General features: G+C 51.1%; 8 non-coding genes across 8 annotated transcripts; all 8 read right to left on the bottom strand.

Annotated features, from left to right (window-relative positions):
- Positions 1-1,879: 1,879 nt before the first annotated feature.
- On the bottom strand, positions 1,880-1,951 carry trnap-ugg (transfer RNA proline (anticodon UGG)). The gene has a single exon. It is a non-coding gene; the product is annotated as a tRNA-Pro (tRNA).
- Positions 1,952-4,068: 2,117 nt separating this feature from the next.
- On the bottom strand, positions 4,069-4,140 carry trnap-ugg (transfer RNA proline (anticodon UGG)). The gene has a single exon. It is a non-coding gene; the product is annotated as a tRNA-Pro (tRNA).
- Positions 4,141-6,257: 2,117 nt separating this feature from the next.
- trnap-ugg (transfer RNA proline (anticodon UGG)) lies at positions 6,258-6,329 on the bottom strand. The gene has a single exon. It is a non-coding gene; the product is annotated as a tRNA-Pro (tRNA).
- A 2,117-nt stretch (positions 6,330-8,446) lies between these two features.
- Positions 8,447-8,518, bottom strand: trnap-ugg (transfer RNA proline (anticodon UGG)). Its single transcript has one exon. It is a non-coding gene; the product is annotated as a tRNA-Pro (tRNA).
- A 4,302-nt stretch (positions 8,519-12,820) lies between these two features.
- trnap-agg (transfer RNA proline (anticodon AGG)) lies at positions 12,821-12,892 on the bottom strand. Its single transcript has one exon. It is a non-coding gene; the product is annotated as a tRNA-Pro (tRNA).
- A 2,117-nt stretch (positions 12,893-15,009) lies between these two features.
- trnap-agg (transfer RNA proline (anticodon AGG)) lies at positions 15,010-15,081 on the bottom strand. The gene has a single exon. It is a non-coding gene; the product is annotated as a tRNA-Pro (tRNA).
- A 2,117-nt stretch (positions 15,082-17,198) lies between these two features.
- Positions 17,199-17,270, bottom strand: trnap-agg (transfer RNA proline (anticodon AGG)). The gene has a single exon. It is a non-coding gene; the product is annotated as a tRNA-Pro (tRNA).
- A 2,117-nt stretch (positions 17,271-19,387) lies between these two features.
- On the bottom strand, positions 19,388-19,459 carry trnap-agg (transfer RNA proline (anticodon AGG)). The gene has a single exon. It is a non-coding gene; the product is annotated as a tRNA-Pro (tRNA).
- Positions 19,460-19,839: the final 380 nt, after the last annotated feature.

Raw genomic sequence — 19,839 nt, 5'->3', positions numbered from 1 at the left:
TGGGAGATAGCAGGATCAATTCCCGCATCCTCCAGGTGTGTGCTTAGAGCTTGATGTGCCGAAAGGCGTCCTTTAGCCTGTGGTCCCGCCTTACATGGAGAGCATCGTGCAGCTGTCAAGCGTTTCGCAGCCACGCCCCCTTTTCATCTTCTCTCTGGCTTAAGCGTCACTCCGCCCCTCTCTCTTGACATTTCATGTCAGCATGTCAGAAGTCCGAGTGACATTTTTAATGGCTGAGTGAGGGCACGATGCTGAAGCAGAGAGGCCACCTCAGCCACAGAGACTTGTGCTAGGTGAGATCTGAAAGACGGACTCGCAACAGAAACAGACCAAAAATGTATCGGTGAGATCAAAAGGCAAATGCAACATTCAGCAGAGGGCGTCTAAAGATTAGGGAACGGGCGACTGAAATCCATGTGAGGCAAACTTTCCGGTGTGTGTACTGCAGCTGGGCTTGTTGGCGTAATTGGTAGTGCGTCAGTCTCGTCATCTGAAGGGCCTGAGTTTGATCCTCACACGGGGCAGGGCTGCTTCCTCTCTTGCTCTTTTCAAACACTTGCGGCAACTGTTCGCTCATAACCACGTCTGGAATGCGTGACCTTTACACGGGCGAGAAGCAACGCCGCATCCCTTTTCTAAAGAACATTCACATTCAGAAATAAGTCAAGAAATTTGCCATTACTTTCGCTCGCACTGCTGTCAGCCTGCCCATGTTGCCAAAGAAAGATTCACTCGGCGTCAACATGACAGAACAGCGATCACTTGAAAACAATGTTCCACACTCCGTAAGCAAGAACTTCAGTGTTTGCAGTCACCCGATATGCCGATAGTCAAAGGAGCGCAAAACACGAAGCGTCAAAAGACAAGATGAGTTGATGGAAAGAGCGTTGAATTGATGAGCACAAAAGTTCAGCTCGTACAATAGGCAACGAAGGTCTCAGCGTCGTCATCGCACTTGAAAGGACTGCCTTGCAGACCAAGGGCAGTGGGCGGTGCCCGGTAAGAGGGGCAGAGGCGGTAAGACATGATGCCGAGACGCATGAAGCGAGGGGGATTAGCTCAAATGGTAGAGCGCTCGCTTAGCATGCAAGAGGTAGCGGGATCGATGCCCGCATCCTCCAGGTCTGAGTTTGGATCTCCGGAAGCCCGGTGCTCTTGTTTAGCTTCTGCGACTTCTGACAGGTGCTCCTCCGTTGCGGAGAGAATGTCCTTCAGTTGTCAAGCGTTGAAGGGCCACACCTCCTTCCCAACCTCAGTCTGCACTGAGTGCGTCTCCGGCATTTTCTCGTCCAATTTGTCAGCTTAGCAAGTGAAAAGTATATCCGAGTGAAAACAGTGCTGATAATACTCTCACGAATTGTTAGAAGACGTGCTTTTGATCATCGATTGCTTAACAATCACATTCGTTCGACTTGAGCCATCAAGCTCGTAGTTTTCCTTCAAATCTTGAAAGCTCTCAGTGAGAACATCATAGGCTGCAGGACGCCCCGTAACTTGATTACTTCAACAGAAAGAAGAGCAGACAGCTCGACAAATATGTGAGGCTCAGAGAGCGCAAGGCGAGCTGCACACGTTTCGGTGGCTGAGAGAGGGCAGTTTTTGCTTCTGCATTTCCCAAGTAAGGACGCATGACAACAAGCGATCGCGGTGCTCATCTACGACACAGTGGTGATGAGTTTTCAGTACGTGTTCTTTTGAACGAGCAATGAGGTTGCCGCCTTGGACAGCTGACTGCACGCTCTCATTGTGCCACGTGATGAGAATTCACCAGGCTCGTTCAGTCATTAGTCACATTCCATCGTTTGCCATAAGCAGACGCTGCGAAGTGATGTGGATATCAGTTCCCAGTCTTGTGGAAGAGGAGGAAAAGAGCACACGAGGGCTCGTCCGGGAGTTGAACCCGGGACCTCTCGCATCCAAAGCGAGAATCATACCACTAGACCAACGAGCCACAGCAGCACTTTCCATTTCAATCTGTCAGCGAGCTTGAGGATGGGGAGAGGCGCCATTCGCTCGTCCAGTCAGACCTTCATCAATAAGTCAAGAAAGCTGCAATTACATGACTGCCTTGCAGACGAAGGGCAGTGAACTGTGCCCGGTAAGAGGGGAACAAGCGGCACTAGGTGACGCCGAGGCATAAGTCCCAGCGAGGGGGGTTGGCTTGTATGGTACAGCGCTTGCTTTGCATGTGGGAGATAGCAGGATCAATTCCCGCATCCTCCAGGTCTGTGCTTAGAGCTTGATGTGCCGAAAGGTGTCCTTTAGCCTGTGGTCTCGCCTTACATGGAGAGCATCGTGCAGCTGTCCAGCGTTTCGCAGCCACGCCCCCTTTTCATCTTCTCTCTGGCTTAAGCGTCACTCCGCCCCTCTCTCTTGACATTTCATGTCAGCATGTCAGAAGTCCGAGTGACATTTTTAATGGCTGAGTGAGGGCACGATGCTGAAGCAGAGAGGCCACTTCAGCCACAGAGACTTGTGCTAGGTGAGATCTGAAAGACGGACTCGCAACAGAAACAGACCAAAAATGTATCGGTGAGATCAAAAGGCAAATGCAACATTCAGCAGAGGGCGTCTAAAGATTAGGGAACGGGCGACTGAAATCCATGTGAGGCAAACTTTCCGGTGTGTGTACTGCAGCTGGGCTTGTTGGCGTAATTGGTAGTGCGTCAGTCTCGTCATCTGAAGGGCCTGAGTTTGATCCTCACACGGGGCAGGGCTGCTTCCTCTCTTGCTCTTTTCAAACACTTGCGGCAACTGTTCGCTCATAACCACGTCTGGAATGCGTGACCTTTACACGGGCGAGAAGCAACGCCGCATCCCTTTTCTAAAGAACATTCACATTCAGAAATAAGTCAAGAAATTTGCCATTACTTTCGCTCGCACTGCTGTCAGCCTGCCCATGTTGCCAAAGAAAGATTCACTCGGCGTCAACATGACAGAACAGCGATCACTTGAAAACAATGTTCCACACTCCGTAAGCAAGAACTTCAGTGTTTGCAGTCACCCGATATGCCGATAGTCAAAGGAGCGCAAAACACGAAGCGTCAAAAGACAAGATGAGTTGATGGAAAGAGCGTTGAATTGATGAGCACAAAAGTTCAGCTCGTACAATAGGCAACGAAGGTCTCAGCGTCGTCATCGCACTTGAAAGGACTGCCTTGCAGACCAAGGGCAGTGGGCGGTGCCCGGTAAGAGGGGCAGAGGCGGTAAGACATGATGCCGAGACGCATGAAGCGAGGGGGATTAGCTCAAATGGTAGAGCGCTCGCTTAGCATGCAAGAGGTAGCGGGATCGATGCCCGCATCCTCCAGGTCTGAGTTTGGATCTCCGGAAGCCCGGTGCTCTTGTTTAGCTTCTGCGACTTCTGACAGGTGCTCCTCCGTTGCGGAGAGAATGTCCTTCAGTTGTCAAGCGTTGAAGGGCCACACCTCCTTCCCAACCTCAGTCTGCACTGAGTGCGTCTCCGGCATTTTCTCGTCCAATTTGTCAGCTTAGCAAGTGAAAAGTATATCCGAGTGAAAACAGTGCTGATAATACTCTCACGAATTGTTAGAAGACGTGCTTTTGATCATCGATTGCTTAACAATCACATTCGTTCGACTTGAGCCATCAAGCTCGTAGTTTTCCTTCAAATCTTGAAAGCTCTCAGTGAGAACATCATAGGCTGCAGGACGCCCCGTAACTTGATTACTTCAACAGAAAGAAGAGCAGACAGCTCGACAAATATGTGAGGCGCAGAGAGCGCAAGGCGAGCCGCACACGTTTCGGTGGCTGAGAGAGGGCAGTTTTTGCTTCTGCATTTCCCAAGTAAGGACGCATGACAACAAGCGATCGCGGTGCTCATCTACGACACAGTGGTGATGAGTTTTCAGTACGTGTTCTTTTGAACGAGCAATGAGGTTGCCGCCTTGGACAGCTGACTGCACGCTCTCATTGTGCCACGTGATGAGAATTCACCAGGCTCGTTCAGTCATTAGTCACATTCCATCGTTTGCCATAAGCAGACGCTGCGAAGTGATGTGGATATCAGTTCCCAGTCTTGTGGAAGAGGAGGAAAAGAGCACACGAGGGCTCGTCCGGGAGTTGAACCCGGGACCTCTCGCATCCAAAGCGAGAATCATACCACTAGACCAACGAGCCACAGCAGCACTTTCCATTTCAATCTGTCAGCGAGCTTGAGGATGGGGAGAGGCGCCATTCGCTCGTCCAGTCAGACCTTCATCAATAAGTCAAGAAAGCTGCAATTACATGACTGCCTTGCAGACGAAGGGCAGTGAACTGTGCCCGGTAAGAGGGGAACAAGCGGCACTAGGTGACGCCGAGGCATAAGTCCCAGCGAGGGGGGTTGGCTTGTATGGTACAGCGCTTGCTTTGCATGTGGGAGATAGCAGGATCAATTCCCGCATCCTCCAGGTCTGTGCTTAGAGCTTGATGTGCCGAAAGGTGTCCTTTAGCCTGTGGTCTCGCCTTACATGGAGAGCATCGTGCAGCTGTCCAGCGTTTCGCAGCCACGCCCCCTTTTCATCTTCTCTCTGGCTTAAGCGTCACTCCGCCCCTCTCTCTTGACATTTCATGTCAGCATGTCAGAAGTCCGAGTGACATTTTTAATGGCTGAGTGAGGGCACGATGCTGAAGCAGAGAGGCCACTTCAGCCACAGAGACTTGTGCTAGGTGAGATCTGAAAGACGGACTCGCAACAGAAACAGACCAAAAATGTATCGGTGAGATCAAAAGGCAAATGCAACATTCAGCAGAGGGCGTCTAAAGATTAGGGAACGGGCGACTGAAATCCATGTGAGGCAAACTTTCCGGTGTGTGTACTGCAGCTGGGCTTGTTGGCGTAATTGGTAGTGCGTCAGTCTCGTCATCTGAAGGGCCTGAGTTTGATCCTCACACGGGGCAGGGCTGCTTCCTCTCTTGCTCTTTTCAAACACTTGCGGCAACTGTTCGCTCATAACCACGTCTGGAATGCGTGACCTTTACACGGGCGAGAAGCAACGCCGCATCCCTTTTCTAAAGAACATTCACATTCAGAAATAAGTCAAGAAATTTGCCATTACTTTCGCTCGCACTGCTGTCAGCCTGCCCATGTTGCCAAAGAAAGATTCACTCGGCGTCAACATGACAGAACAGCGATCACTTGAAAACAATGTTCCACACTCCGTAAGCAAGAACTTCAGTGTTTGCAGTCACCCGATATGCCGATAGTCAAAGGAGCGCAAAACACGAAGCGTCAAAAGACAAGATGAGTTGATGGAAAGAGCGTTGAATTGATGAGCACAAAAGTTCAGCTCGTACAATAGGCAACGAAGGTCTCAGCGTCGTCATCGCACTTGAAAGGACTGCCTTGCAGACCAAGGGCAGTGGGCGGTGCCCGGTAAGAGGGGCAGAGGCGGTAAGACATGATGCCGAGACGCATGAAGCGAGGGGGATTAGCTCAAATGGTAGAGCGCTCGCTTAGCATGCAAGAGGTAGCGGGATCGATGCCCGCATCCTCCAGGTCTGAGTTTGGATCTCCGGAAGCCCGGTGCTCTTGTTTAGCTTCTGCGACTTCTGACAGGTGCTCCTCCGTTGCGGAGAGAATGTCCTTCAGTTGTCAAGCGTTGAAGGGCCACACCTCCTTCCCAACCTCAGTCTGCACTGAGTGCGTCTCCGGCATTTTCTCGTCCAATTTGTCAGCTTAGCAAGTGAAAAGTATATCCGAGTGAAAACAGTGCTGATAATACTCTCACGAATTGTTAGAAGACGTGCTTTTGATCATCGATTGCTTAACAATCACATTCGTTCGACTTGAGCCATCAAGCTCGTAGTTTTCCTTCAAATCTTGAAAGCTCTCAGTGAGAACATCATAGGCTGCAGGACGCCCCGTAACTTGATTACTTCAACAGAAAGAAGAGCAGACAGCTCGACAAATATGTGAGGCGCAGAGAGCGCAAGGCGAGCCGCACACGTTTCGGTGGCTGAGAGAGGGCAGTTTTTGCTTCTGCATTTCCCAAGTAAGGACGCATGACAACAAGCGATCGCGGTGCTCATCTACGACACAGTGGTGATGAGTTTTCAGTACGTGTTCTTTTGAACGAGCAATGAGGTTGCCGCCTTGGACAGCTGACTGCACGCTCTCATTGTGCCACGTGATGAGAATTCACCAGGCTCGTTCAGTCATTAGTCACATTCCATCGTTTGCCATAAGCAGACGCTGCGAAGTGATGTGGATATCAGTTCCCAGTCTTGTGGAAGAGGAGGAAAAGAGCACACGAGGGCTCGTCCGGGAGTTGAACCCGGGACCTCTCGCATCCAAAGCGAGAATCATACCACTAGACCAACGAGCCACAGCAGCACTTTCCATTTCAATCTGTCAGCGAGCTTGAGGATGGGGAGAGGCGCCATTCGCTCGTCCAGTCAGACCTTCATCAATAAGTCAAGAAAGCTGCAATTACATGACTGCCTTGCAGACGAAGGGCAGTGAACTGTGCCCGGTAAGAGGGGAACAAGCGGCACTAGGTGACGCCGAGGCATAAGTCCCAGCGAGGGGGGTTGGCTTGTATGGTACAGCGCTTGCTTTGCATGTGGGAGATAGCAGGATCAATTCCCGCATCCTCCAGGTCTGTGCTTAGAGCTTGATGTGCCGAAAGGTGTCCTTTAGCCTGTGGTCTCGCCTTACATGGAGAGCATCGTGCAGCTGTCCAGCGTTTCGCAGCCACGCCCCCTTTTCATCTTCTCTCTGGCTTAAGCGTCACTCCGCCCCTCTCTCTTGACATTTCATGTCAGCATGTCAGAAGTCCGAGTGACATTTTTAATGGCTGAGTGAGGGCACGATGCTGAAGCAGAGAGGCCACTTCAGCCACAGAGACTTGTGCTAGGTGAGATCTGAAAGACGGACTCGCAACAGAAACAGACCAAAAATGTATCGGTGAGATCAAAAGGCAAATGCAACATTCAGCAGAGGGCGTCTAAAGATTAGGGAACGGGCGACTGAAATCCATGTGAGGCAAACTTTCCGGTGTGTGTACTGCAGCTGGGCTTGTTGGCGTAATTGGTAGTGCGTCAGTCTCGTCATCTGAAGGGCCTGAGTTTGATCCTCACACGGGGCAGGGCTGCTTCCTCTCTTGCTCTTTTCAAACACTTGCGGCAACTGTTCGCTCATAACCACGTCTGGAATGCGTGACCTTTACACGGGCGAGAAGCAACGCCGCATCCCTTTTCTAAAGAACATTCACATTCAGAAATAAGTCAAGAAATTTGCCATTACTTTCGCTCGCACTGCTGTCAGCCTGCCCATGTTGCCAAAGAAAGATTCACTCGGCGTCAACATGACAGAACAGCGATCACTTGAAAACAATGTTCCACACTCCGTAAGCAAGAACTTCAGTGTTTGCAGTCACCCGATATGCCGATAGTCAAAGGAGCGCAAAACACGAAGCGTCAAAAGACAAGATGAGTTGATGGAAAGAGCGTTGAATTGATGAGCACAAAAGTTCAGCTCGTACAATAGGCAACGAAGGTCTCAGCGTCGTCATCGCACTTGAAAGGACTGCCTTGCAGACCAAGGGCAGTGGGCGGTGCCCGGTAAGAGGGGCAGAGGCGGTAAGACATGATGCCGAGACGCATGAAGCGAGGGGGATTAGCTCAAATGGTAGAGCGCTCGCTTAGCATGCAAGAGGTAGCGGGATCGATGCCCGCATCCTCCAGGTCTGAGTTTGGATCTCCGGAAGCCCGGTGCTCTTGTTTAGCTTCTGCGACTTCTGACAGGTGCTCCTCCGTTGCGGAGAGAATGTCCTTCAGTTGTCAAGCGTTGAAGGGCCACACCTCCTTCCCAACCTCAGTCTGCACTGAGTGCGTCTCCGGCATTTTCTCGTCCAATTTGTCAGCTTAGCAAGTGAAAAGTATATCCGAGTGAAAACAGTGCTGATAATACTCTCACGAATTGTTAGAAGACGTGCTTTTGATCATCGATTGCTTAACAATCACATTCGTTCGACTTGAGCCATCAAGCTCGTAGTTTTCCTTCAAATCTTGAAAGCTCTCAGTGAGAACATCATAGGCTGCAGGACGCCCCGTAACTTGATTACTTCAACAGAAAGAAGAGCAGACAGCTCGACAAATATGTGAGGCGCAGAGAGCGCAAGGCGAGCCGCACACGTTTCGGTGGCTGAGAGAGGGCAGTTTTTGCTTCTGCATTTCCCAAGTAAGGACGCATGACAACAAGCGATCGCGGTGCTCATCTACGACACAGTGGTGATGAGTTTTCAGTACGTGTTCTTTTGAACGAGCAATGAGGTTGCCGCCTTGGACAGCTGACTGCACGCTCTCATTGTGCCACGTGATGAGAATTCACCAGGCTCGTTCAGTCATTAGTCACATTCCATCGTTTGCCATAAGCAGACGCTGCGAAGTGATGTGGATATCAGTTCCCAGTCTTGTGGAAGAGGAGGAAAAGAGCACACGAGGGCTCGTCCGGGAGTTGAACCCGGGACCTCTCGCATCCAAAGCGAGAATCATACCACTAGACCAACGAGCCACAGCAGCACTTTCCATTTCAATCTGTCAGCGAGCTTGAGGATGGGGAGAGGCGCCATTCGCTCGTCCAGTCAGACCTTCATCAATAAGTCAAGAAAGCTGCAATTACATGACTGCCTTGCAGACGAAGGGCAGTGAACTGTGCCCGGTAAGAGGGGAACAAGCGGCACTAGGTGACGCCGAGGCATAAGTCCCAGCGAGGGGGGTTGGCTTGTATGGTACAGCGCTTGCTTTGCATGTGGGAGATAGCAGGATCAATTCCCGCATCCTCCAGGTCTGTGCTTAGAGCTTGATGTGCCGAAAGGTGTCCTTTAGCCTGTGGTCTCGCCTTACATGGAGAGCATCGTGCAGCTGTCCAGCGTTTCGCAGCCACGCCCCCTTTTCATCTTCTCTCTGGCTTAAGCGTCACTCCGCCCCTCTCTCTTGACATTTCATGTCAGCATGTCAGAAGTCCGAGTGACATTTTTAATGGCTGAGTGAGGGCACGATGCTGAAGCAGAGAGGCCACTTCAGCCACAGAGACTTGTGCTAGGTGAGATCTGAAAGACGGACTCGCAACAGAAACAGACCAAAAATGTATCGGTGAGATCAAAAGGCAAATGCAACATTCAGCAGAGGGCGTCTAAAGATTAGGGAACGGGCGACTGAAATCCATGTGAGGCAAACTTTCCGGTGTGTGTACTGCAGCTGGGCTTGTTGGCGTAATTGGTAGTGCGTCAGTCTCGTCATCTGAAGGGCCTGAGTTTGATCCTCACACGGGGCAGGGCTGCTTCCTCTCTTGCTCTTTTCAAACACTTGCGGCAACTGTTCGCTCATAACCACGTCTGGAATGCGTGACCTTTACACGGGCGAGAAGCAACGCCGCATCCCTTTTCTAAAGAACATTCACATTCAGAAATAAGTCAAGAAATTTGCCATTACTTTCGCTCGCACTGCTGTCAGCCTGCCCATGTTGCCAAAGAAAGATTCACTCGGCGTCAACATGACAGAACAGCGATCACTTGAAAACAATGTTCCACACTCCGTAAGCAAGAACTTCAGTGTTTGCAGTCACCCGATATGCCGATAGTCAAAGGAGCGCAAAACACGAAGCGTCAAAAGACAAGATGAGTTGATGGAAAGAGCGTTGAATTGATGAGCACAAAAGTTCAGCTCGTACAATAGGCAACGAAGGTCTCAGCGTCGTCATCGCACTTGAAAGGACTGCCTTGCAGACCAAGGGCAGTGGGCGGTGCCCGGTAAGAGGGGCAGAGGCGGTAAGACATGATGCCGAGACGCATGAAGCGAGGGGGATTAGCTCAAATGGTAGAGCGCTCGCTTAGCATGCAAGAGGTAGCGGGATCGATGCCCGCATCCTCCAGGTCTGAGTTTGGATCTCCGGAAGCCCGGTGCTCTTGTTTAGCTTCTGCGACTTCTGACAGGTGCTCCTCCGTTGCGGAGAGAATGTCCTTCAGTTGTCAAGCGTTGAAGGGCCACACCTCCTTCCCAACCTCAGTCTGCACTGAGTGCGTCTCCGGCATTTTCTCGTCCAATTTGTCAGCTTAGCAAGTGAAAAGTATATCCGAGTGAAAACAGTGCTGATAATACTCTCACGAATTGTTAGAAGACGTGCTTTTGATCATCGATTGCTTAACAATCACATTCGTTCGACTTGAGCCATCAAGCTCGTAGTTTTCCTTCAAATCTTGAAAGCTCTCAGTGAGAACATCATAGGCTGCAGGACGCCCCGTAACTTGATTACTTCAACAGAAAGAAGAGCAGACAGCTCGACAAATATGTGAGGCGCAGAGAGCGCAAGGCGAGCTGCACACGTTTCGGTGGCTGAGAGAGGGCAGTTTTTGCTTCTGCATTTCCCAAGTAAGGACGCATGACAACAAGCGATCGCGGTGCTCATCTACGACACAGTGGTGATGAGTTTTCAGTACGTGTTCTTTTGAACGAGCAATGAGGTTGCCGCCTTGGACAGCTGACTGCACGCTCTCATTGTGCCACGTGATGAGAATTCACCAGGCTCGTTCAGTCATTAGTCACATTCCATCGTTTGCCATAAGCAGACGCTGCGAAGTGATGTGGATATCAGTTCCCAGTCTTGTGGAAGAGGAGGAAAAGAGCACACGAGGGCTCATCAGTTGAACCCGGGACCTCTCGCACCCTAAGCGAGAATCATACCACTAGACCAACGAGCCACAGCAGCACTTTCCATTTCAATCTGTCAGCGAGCTTGAGGATGGGGAGAGGCGCCATTCGCTCGTCCAGTCAGACCTTCATCAATAAGTCAAGAAAGCTGCAATTACACGACTGCCTTGCAGACGAAGGGCAGTGAACTGTGCCCGGTAAGAGGGGAACAAGCGGCACTAGGTGACGCCGAGGCATAAGTCCCAGCGAGGGGGGTTGGCTTGTATGGTACAGCGCTTGCTTTGCATGTGGGAGATAGCAGGATCAATTCCCGCATCCTCCAGGTGTGTGCTTAGAGCTTGATGTGCCGAAAGGCGTCCTTTAGCCTGTGGTCCCGCCTTACATGGAGAGCATCGTGCAGCTGTCAAGCGTTTCGCAGCCACGCCCCCTTTTCATCTTCTCTCTGGCTTAAGCGTCACTCCGCCCCTCTCTCTTGACATTTCATGTCAGCATGTCAGAAGTCCGAGTGACATTTTTAATGGCTGAGTGAGGGCACGATGCTGAAGCAGAGAGGCCACCTCAGCCACAGAGACTTGTGCTAGGTGAGATCTGAAAGACGGACTCGCAACAGAAACAGACCAAAAATGTATCGGTGAGATCAAAAGGCAAATGCAACATTCAGCAGAGGGCGTCTAAAGATTAGGGAACGGGCGACTGAAATCCATGTGAGGCAAACTTTCCGGTGTGTGTACTGCAGCTGGGCTTGTTGGCGTAATTGGTAGTGCGTCAGTCTCGTCATCTGAAGGGCCTGAGTTTGATCCTCACACGGGGCAGGGCTGCTTCCTCTCTTGCTCTTTTCAAACACTTGCGGCAACTGTTCGCTCATAACCACGTCTGGAATGCGTGACCTTTACACGGGCGAGAAGCAACGCCGCATCCCTTTTCTAAAGAACATTCACATTCAGAAATAAGTCAAGAAATTTGCCATTACTTTCGCTCGCACTGCTGTCAGCCTGCCCATGTTGCCAAAGAAAGATTCACTCGGCGTCAACATGACAGAACAGCGATCACTTGAAAACAATGTTCCACACTCCGTAAGCAAGAACTTCAGTGTTTGCAGTCACCCGATATGCCGATAGTCAAAGGAGCGCAAAACACGAAGCGTCAAAAGACAAGATGAGTTGATGGAAAGAGCGTTGAATTGATGAGCACAAAAGTTCAGCTCGTACAATAGGCAACGAAGGTCTCAGCGTCGTCATCGCACTTGAAAGGACTGCCTTGCAGACCAAGGGCAGTGGGCGGTGCCCGGTAAGAGGGGCAGAGGCGGTAAGACATGATGCCGAGACGCATGAAGCGAGGGGGATTAGCTCAAATGGTAGAGCGCTCGCTTAGCATGCAAGAGGTAGCGGGATCGATGCCCGCATCCTCCAGGTCTGAGTTTGGATCTCTGGAAGCCCGGTGCTCTTGTTTAGCTTCTGCGACTTCTGACAGGTGCTCCTCCGTTGCGGAGAGAATGTCCTTCAGTTGTCAAGCGTTGAAGGGCCACACCTCCTTCCCAACCTCAGTCTGCACTGAGTGCGTCTCCGGCATTTTCTCGTCCAATTTGTCAGCTTAGCAAGTGAAAAGTATATCCGAGTGAAAACAGTGCTGATAATACTCTCACGAATTGTTAGAAGACGTGCTTTTGATCATCGATTGCTTAACAATCACATTCGTTCGACTTGAGCCATCAAGCTCGTAGTTTTCCTTCAAATCTTGAAAGCTCTCAGTGAGAACATCATAGGCTGCAGGACGCCCCGTAACTTGATTACTTCAACAGAAAGAAGAGCAGACAGCTCGACAAATATGTGAGGCGCAGAGAGCGCAAGGCGAGCCGCACACGTTTCGGTGGCTGAGAGAGGGCAGTTTTTGCTTCTGCATTTCCCAAGTAAGGACGCATGACAACAAGCGATCGCGGTGCTCATCTACGACACAGTGGTGATGAGTTTTCAGTACGTGTTCTTTTGAACGAGCAATGAGGTTGCCGCCTTGGACAGCTGACTGCACGCTCTCATTGTGCCACGTGATGAGAATTCACCAGGCTCGTTCAGTCATTAGTCACATTCCATCGTTTGCCATAAGCAGACGCTGCGAAGTGATGTGGATATCAGTTCCCAGTCTTGTGGAAGAGGAGGAAAAGAGCACACGAGGGCTCGTCCGGGAGTTGAACCCGGGACCTCTCGCACCCTAAGCGAGAATCATACCACTAGACCAACGAGCCACAGCAGCACTTTCCATTTCAATCTGTCAGCGAGCTTGAGGATGGGGAGAGGCGCCATTCGCTCGTCCAGTCAGACCTTCATCAATAAGTCAAGAAAGCTGCAATTACACGACTGCCTTGCAGACGAAGGGCAGTGAACTGTGCCCGGTAAGAGGGGAACAAGCGGCACTAGGTGACGCCGAGGCATAAGTCCCAGCGAGGGGGGTTGGCTTGTATGGTACAGCGCTTGCTTTGCATGTGGGAGATAGCAGGATCAATTCCCGCATCCTCCAGGTGTGTGCTTAGAGCTTGATGTGCCGAAAGGCGTCCTTTAGCCTGTGGTCCCGCCTTACATGGAGAGCATCGTGCAGCTGTCAAGCGTTTCGCAGCCACGCCCCCTTTTCATCTTCTCTCTGGCTTAAGCGTCACTCCGCCCCTCTCTCTTGACATTTCATGTCAGCATGTCAGAAGTCCGAGTGACATTTTTAATGGCTGAGTGAGGGCACGATGCTGAAGCAGAGAGGCCACCTCAGCCACAGAGACTTGTGCTAGGTGAGATCTGAAAGACGGACTCGCAACAGAAACAGACCAAAAATGTATCGGTGAGATCAAAAGGCAAATGCAACATTCAGCAGAGGGCGTCTAAAGATTAGGGAACGGGCGACTGAAATCCATGTGAGGCAAACTTTCCGGTGTGTGTACTGCAGCTGGGCTTGTTGGCGTAATTGGTAGTGCGTCAGTCTCGTCATCTGAAGGGCCTGAGTTTGATCCTCACACGGGGCAGGGCTGCTTCCTCTCTTGCTCTTTTCAAACACTTGCGGCAACTGTTCGCTCATAACCACGTCTGGAATGCGTGACCTTTACACGGGCGAGAAGCAACGCCGCATCCCTTTTCTAAAGAACATTCACATTCAGAAATAAGTCAAGAAATTTGCCATTACTTTCGCTCGCACTGCTGTCAGCCTGCCCATGTTGCCAAAGAAAGATTCACTCGGCGTCAACATGACAGAACAGCGATCACTTGAAAACAATGTTCCACACTCCGTAAGCAAGAACTTCAGTGTTTGCAGTCACCCGATATGCCGATAGTCAAAGGAGCGCAAAACACGAAGCGTCAAAAGACAAGATGAGTTGATGGAAAGAGCGTTGAATTGATGAGCACAAAAGTTCAGCTCGTACAATAGGCAACGAAGGTCTCAGCGTCGTCATCGCACTTGAAAGGACTGCCTTGCAGACCAAGGGCAGTGGGTGGTGCCCGGTAAGAGGGGCAGAGGCGGTAAGACATGATGCCGAGACGCATGAAGCGAGGGGGATTAGCTCAAATGGTAGAGCGCTCGCTTAGCATGCAAGAGGTAGCGGGATCGATGCCCGCATCCTCCAGGTCTGAGTTTGGATCTCCGGAAGCCCGGTGCTCTTGTTTAGCTTCTGCGACTTCTGACAGGTGCTCCTCCGTTGCGGAGAGAATGTCCTTCAGTTGTCAAGCGTTGAAGGGCCACACCTCCTTCCCAACCTCAGTCTGCACTGAGTGCGTCTCCGGCATTTTCTCGTCCAATTTGTCAGCTTAGCAAGTGAAAAGTATATCCGAGTGAAAACAGTGCTGATAATACTCTCACGAATTGTTAGAAGACGTGCTTTTGATCATCGATTGCTTAACAATCACATTCGTTCGACTTGAGCCATCAAGCTCGTAGTTTTCCTTCAAATCTTGAAAGCTCTCAGTGAGAACATCATAGGCTGCAGGACGCCCCGTAACTTGATTACTTCAACAGAAAGAAGAGCAGACAGCTCGACAAATATGTGAGGCGCAGAGAGCGCAAGGCGAGCCGCACACGTTTCGGTGGCTGAGAGAGGGCAGTTTTTGCTTCTGCATTTCCCAAGTAAGGACGCATGACAACAAGCGATCGCGGTGCTCATCTACGACACAGTGGTGATGAGTTTTCAGTACGTGTTCTTTTGAACGAGCAATGAGGTTGCCGCCTTGGACAGCTGACTGCACGCTCTCATTGTGCCACGTGATGAGAATTCACCAGGCTCGTTCAGTCATTAGTCACATTCCATCGTTTGCCATAAGCAGACGCTGCGAAGTGATGTGGATATCAGTTCCCAGTCTTGTGGAAGAGGAGGAAAAGAGCACACGAGGGCTCGTCCGGGAGTTGAACCCGGGACCTCTCGCACCCTAAGCGAGAATCATACCACTAGACCAACGAGCCACAGCAGCACTTTCCATTTCAATCTGTCAGCGAGCTTGAGGATGGGGAGAGGCGCCATTCGCTCGTCCAGTCAGACCTTCATCAATAAGTCAAGAAAGCTGCAATTACACGACTGCCTTGCAGACGAAGGGCAGTGAACTGTGCCCGGTAAGAGGGGAACAAGCGGCACTAGGTGACGCCGAGGCATAAGTCCCAGCGAGGGGGGTTGGCTTGTATGGTACAGCGCTTGCTTTGCATGTGGGAGATAGCAGGATCAATTCCCGCATCCTCCAGGTGTGTGCTTAGAGCTTGATGTGCCGAAAGGCGTCCTTTAGCCTGTGGTCCCGCCTTACATGGAGAGCATCGTGCAGCTGTCAAGCGTTTCGCAGCCACGCCCCCTTTTCATCTTCTCTCTGGCTTAAGCGTCACTCCGCCCCTCTCTCTTGACATTTCATGTCAGCATGTCAGAAGTCCGAGTGACATTTTTAATGGCTGAGTGAGGGCACGATGCTGAAGCAGAGAGGCCACTTCAGCCACAGAGACTTGTGCTAGGTGAGATCTGAAAGACGGACTCGCAACAGAAACAGACCAAAAATGTATCGGTGAGATCAAAAGGCAAATGCAACATTCAGCAGAGGGCGTCTAAAGATTAGGGAACGGGCGACTGAAATCCATGTGAGGCAAACTTTCCGGTGTGTGTACTGCAGCTGGGCTTGTTGGCGTAATTGGTAGTGCGTCAGTCTCGTCATCTGAAGGGCCTGAGTTTGATCCTCACACGGGGCAGGGCTGCTTCCTCTCTTGCTCTTTTCAAACACTTGCGGCAACTGTTCGCTCATAACCACGTCTGGAATGCGTGACCTTTACACGGGCGAGAAGCAACGCCGCATCCCTTTTCTAAAGAACATTCACATTCAGAAATAAGTCAAGAAATTTGCCATTACTTTCGCTCGCACTGCTGTCAGCCTGCCCATGTTGCCAAAGAAAGATTCACTCGGCGTCAACATGACAGAACAGCGATCACTTGAAAACAATGTTCCACACTCCGTAAGCAAGAACTTCAGTGTTTGCAGTCACCCGATATGCCGATAGTCAAAGGAGCGCAAAACACGAAGCGTCAAAAGACAAGATGAGTTGATGGAAAGAGCGTTGAATTGATGAGCACAAAAGTTCAGCTCGTACAATAGGCAACGAAGGTCTCAGCGTCGTCATCGCACTTGAAAGGACTGCCTTGCAGACCAAGGGCAGTGGGCGGTGCCCGGTAAGAGGGGCAGAGGCGGTAAGACATGATGCCGAGACGCATGAAGCGAGGGGGATTAGCTCAAATGGTAGAGCGCTCGCTTAGCATGCAAGAGGTAGCGGGATCGATGCCCGCATCCTCCAGGTCTGAGTTTGGATCTCCGGAAGCCCGGTGCTCTTGTTTAGCTTCTGCGACTTCTGACAGGTGCTCCTCCGTTGCGGAGAGAATGTCCTTCAGTTGTCAAGCGTTGAAGGGCCACACCTCCTTCCCAACCTCAGTCTGCACTGAGTGCGTCTCCGGCATTTTCTCGTCCAATTTGTCAGCTTAGCAAGTGAAAAGTATATCCGAGTGAAAACAGTGCTGATAATACTCTCACGAATTGTTAGAAGACGTGCTTTTGATCATCGATTGCTTAACAATCACATTCGTTCGACTTGAGCCATCAAGCTCGTAGTTTTCCTTCAAATCTTGAAAGCTCTCAGTGAGAACATCATAGGCTGCAGGACGCCCCGTAACTTGATTACTTCAACAGAAAGAAGAGCAGACAGCTCGACAAATATGTGAGGCGCAGAGAGCGCAAGGCGAGCCGCACACGTTTCGGTGGCTGAGAGAGGGCAGTTTTTGCTTCTGCATTTCCCAAGTAAGGACGCATGACAACAAGCGATCGCGGTGCTCATCTACGACACAGTGGTGATGAGTTTTCAGTACGTGTTCTTTTGAACGAGCAATGAGGTTGCCGCCTTGGACAGCTGACTGCACGCTCTCATTGTGCCACGTGATGAGAATTCACCAGGCTCGTTCAGTCATTAGTCACATTCCATCGTTTGCCATAAGCAGACGCTGCGAAGTGATGTGGATATCAGTTCCCAGTCTTGTGGAAGAGGAGGAAAAGAGCACACGAGGGCTCGTCCGGGAGTTGAACCCGGGACCTCTCGCACCCTAAGCGAGAATCATACCACTAGACCAACGAGCCACAGCAGCACTTTCCATTTCAATCTGTCAGCGAGCTTGAGGATGGGGAGAGGCGCCATTCGCTCGTCCAGTCAGACCTTCATCAATAAGTCAAGAAAGCTGCAATTACACGACTGCCTTGCAGACGAAGGGCAGTGAACTGTGCCCGGTAAGAGGGGAACAAGCGGCACTAGGTGACGCCGAGGCATAAGTCCCAGCGAGGGGGGTTGGCTTGTATGGTACAGCGCTTGCTTTGCATGTGGGAGATAGCAGGATCAATTCCCGCATCCTCCAGGTGTGTGCTTAGAGCTTGATGTGCCGAAAGGCGTCCTTTAGCCTGTGGTCCCGCCTTACATGGAGAGCATCGTGCAGCTGTCAAGCGTTTCGCAGCCACGCCCCCTTTTCATCTTCTCTCTGGCTTAAGCGTCACTCCGCCCCTCTCTCTTGACATTTCATGTCAGCATGTCAGAAGTCCGAGTGACATTTTTAATGGCTGAGTGAGGGCACGATGCTGAAGCAGAGAGGCCACCTCAGCCACAGAGACTTGTGCTAGGTGAGATCTGAAAGACGGACTCGCAACAGAAACAGACCAAAAATGTATCGGTGAGATCAAAAGGCAAATGCAACATTTAGCAGAGGGCGTCTAAAGATTAGGGAACGGGCGACTGAAATCCATGTGAGGCAAACTTTCCGGTGTGTGTACTGCAGCTGGGCTTGTTGGCGTAATTGGTAGTGCGTCAGTCTCGTCATCTGAAGGGCCTGAGTTTGATCCTCACACGGGGCAGGGCTGCTTCCTCTCTTGCTCTTTTCAAACACTTGCGGCAACTGTTCGCTCATAACCACGTCTGGAATGCGTGACCTTTACACGGGCGAGAAGCAACGCCGCATCCCTTTTCTAAAGAACATTCACATTCAGAAATAAGTCAAGAAATTTGCCATTACTTTCGCTCGCACTGCTGTCAGCCTGCCCATGTTGCCAAAGAAAGATTCACTCGGCGTCAACATGACAGAACAGCGATCACTTGAAAACAATGTTCCACACTCCGTAAGCAAGAACTTCAGTGTTTGCAGTCACCCGATATGCCGATAGTCAAAGGAGCGCAAAACACGAAGCGTCAAAAGACAAGATGAGTTGATGGAAAGAGCGTTGAATTGATGAGCACAAAAGTTCAGCTCGTACAATAGGCAACGAAGGTCTCAGCGTCGTCATCGCACTTGAAAGGACTGCCTTGCAGACCAAGGGCAGTGGGCGGTGCCCGGTAAGAGGGGCAGAGGCGGTAAGACATGATGCCGAGACGCATGAAGCGAGGGGGATTAGCTCAAATGGTAGAGCGCTCGCTTAGCATGCAAGAGGTAGCGGGATCGATGCCCGCATCCTCCAGGTCTGAGTTTGGATCTCCGGAAGCCCGGTGCTCTTGTTTAGCTTCTGCGACTTCTGACAGGTGCTCCTCCGTTGCGGAGAGAATGTCCTTCAGTTGTCAAGCGTTGAAGGGCCACACCTCCTTCCCAACCTCAGTCTGCACTGAGTGCGTCTCCGGCATTTTCTCGTCCAATTTGTCAGCTTAGCAAGTGAAAAGTATATCCGAGTGAAAACAGTGCTGATAATACTCTCACGAATTGTTAGAAGACGTGCTTTTGATCATCGATTGCTTAACAATCACATTCGTTCGACTTGAGCCATCAAGCTCGTAGTTTTCCTTCAAATCTTGAAAGCTCTCAGTGAGAACATCATAGGCTGCAGGACGCCCCGTAACTTGATTACTTCAACAGAAAGAAGAGCAGACAGCTCGACAAATATGTGAGGCGCAGAGAGCGCAAGGCGAGCCGCACACGTTTCGGTGGCTGAGAGAGGGCAGTTTTTGCTTCTGCATTTCCCAAGTAAGGACGCATGACAACAAGCGATCGCGGTGCTCATCTACGACACAGTGGTGATGAGTTTTCAGTACGTGTTCTTTTGAACGAGCAATGAGGTTGCCGCCTTGGACAGCTGACTGCACGCTCTCATTGTGCCACGTGATGAGAATTCACCAGGCTCGTTCAGTCATTAGTCACATTCCATCGTTTGCCATAAGCAGACGCTGCGAAGTGATGTGGATATCAGTTCCCAGTCTTGTGGAAGAGGAGGAAAAGAGCACACGAGGGCTCGTCCGGGAGTTGAACCCGGGACCTCTCGCACCCTAAGCGAGAATCATACCACTAGACCAACGAGCCACAGCAGCACTTTCCATTTCAATCTGTCAGCGAGCTTGAGGATGGGGAGAGGCGCCATTCGCTCGTCCAGTCAGACCTTCATCAATAAGTCAAGAAAGCTGCAATTACACGACTGCCTTGCAGACGAAGGGCAGTGAACTGTGCCCGGTAAGAGGGGAACAAGCGGCACTAGGTGACGCCGAGGCATAAGTCCCAGCGAGGGGGGTTGGCTTGTATGGTACAGCGCTTGCTTTGCATGTGGGAGATAGCAGGATCAATTCCCGCATCCTCCAGGTGTGTGCTTAGAGCTTGATGTGCCGAAAGGCGTCCTTTAGCCTGTGGTCCCGCCTTACATGGAGAGCATCGTGCAGCTGTCAAGCGTTTCGCAGCCACGCCCCCTT

Source organism: Lepisosteus platostomus, chromosome 5, assembly GCF_059453375.1.
Source record: "Lepisosteus platostomus isolate fLepPlt1 chromosome 5, fLepPlt1.hap1, whole genome shotgun sequence".
In the NCBI taxonomy this organism is placed as follows: domain Eukaryota; kingdom Metazoa; phylum Chordata; class Actinopteri; order Semionotiformes; family Lepisosteidae; genus Lepisosteus; species Lepisosteus platostomus.
This window is presented reverse-complemented; position numbering and strand designations above follow the sequence as displayed.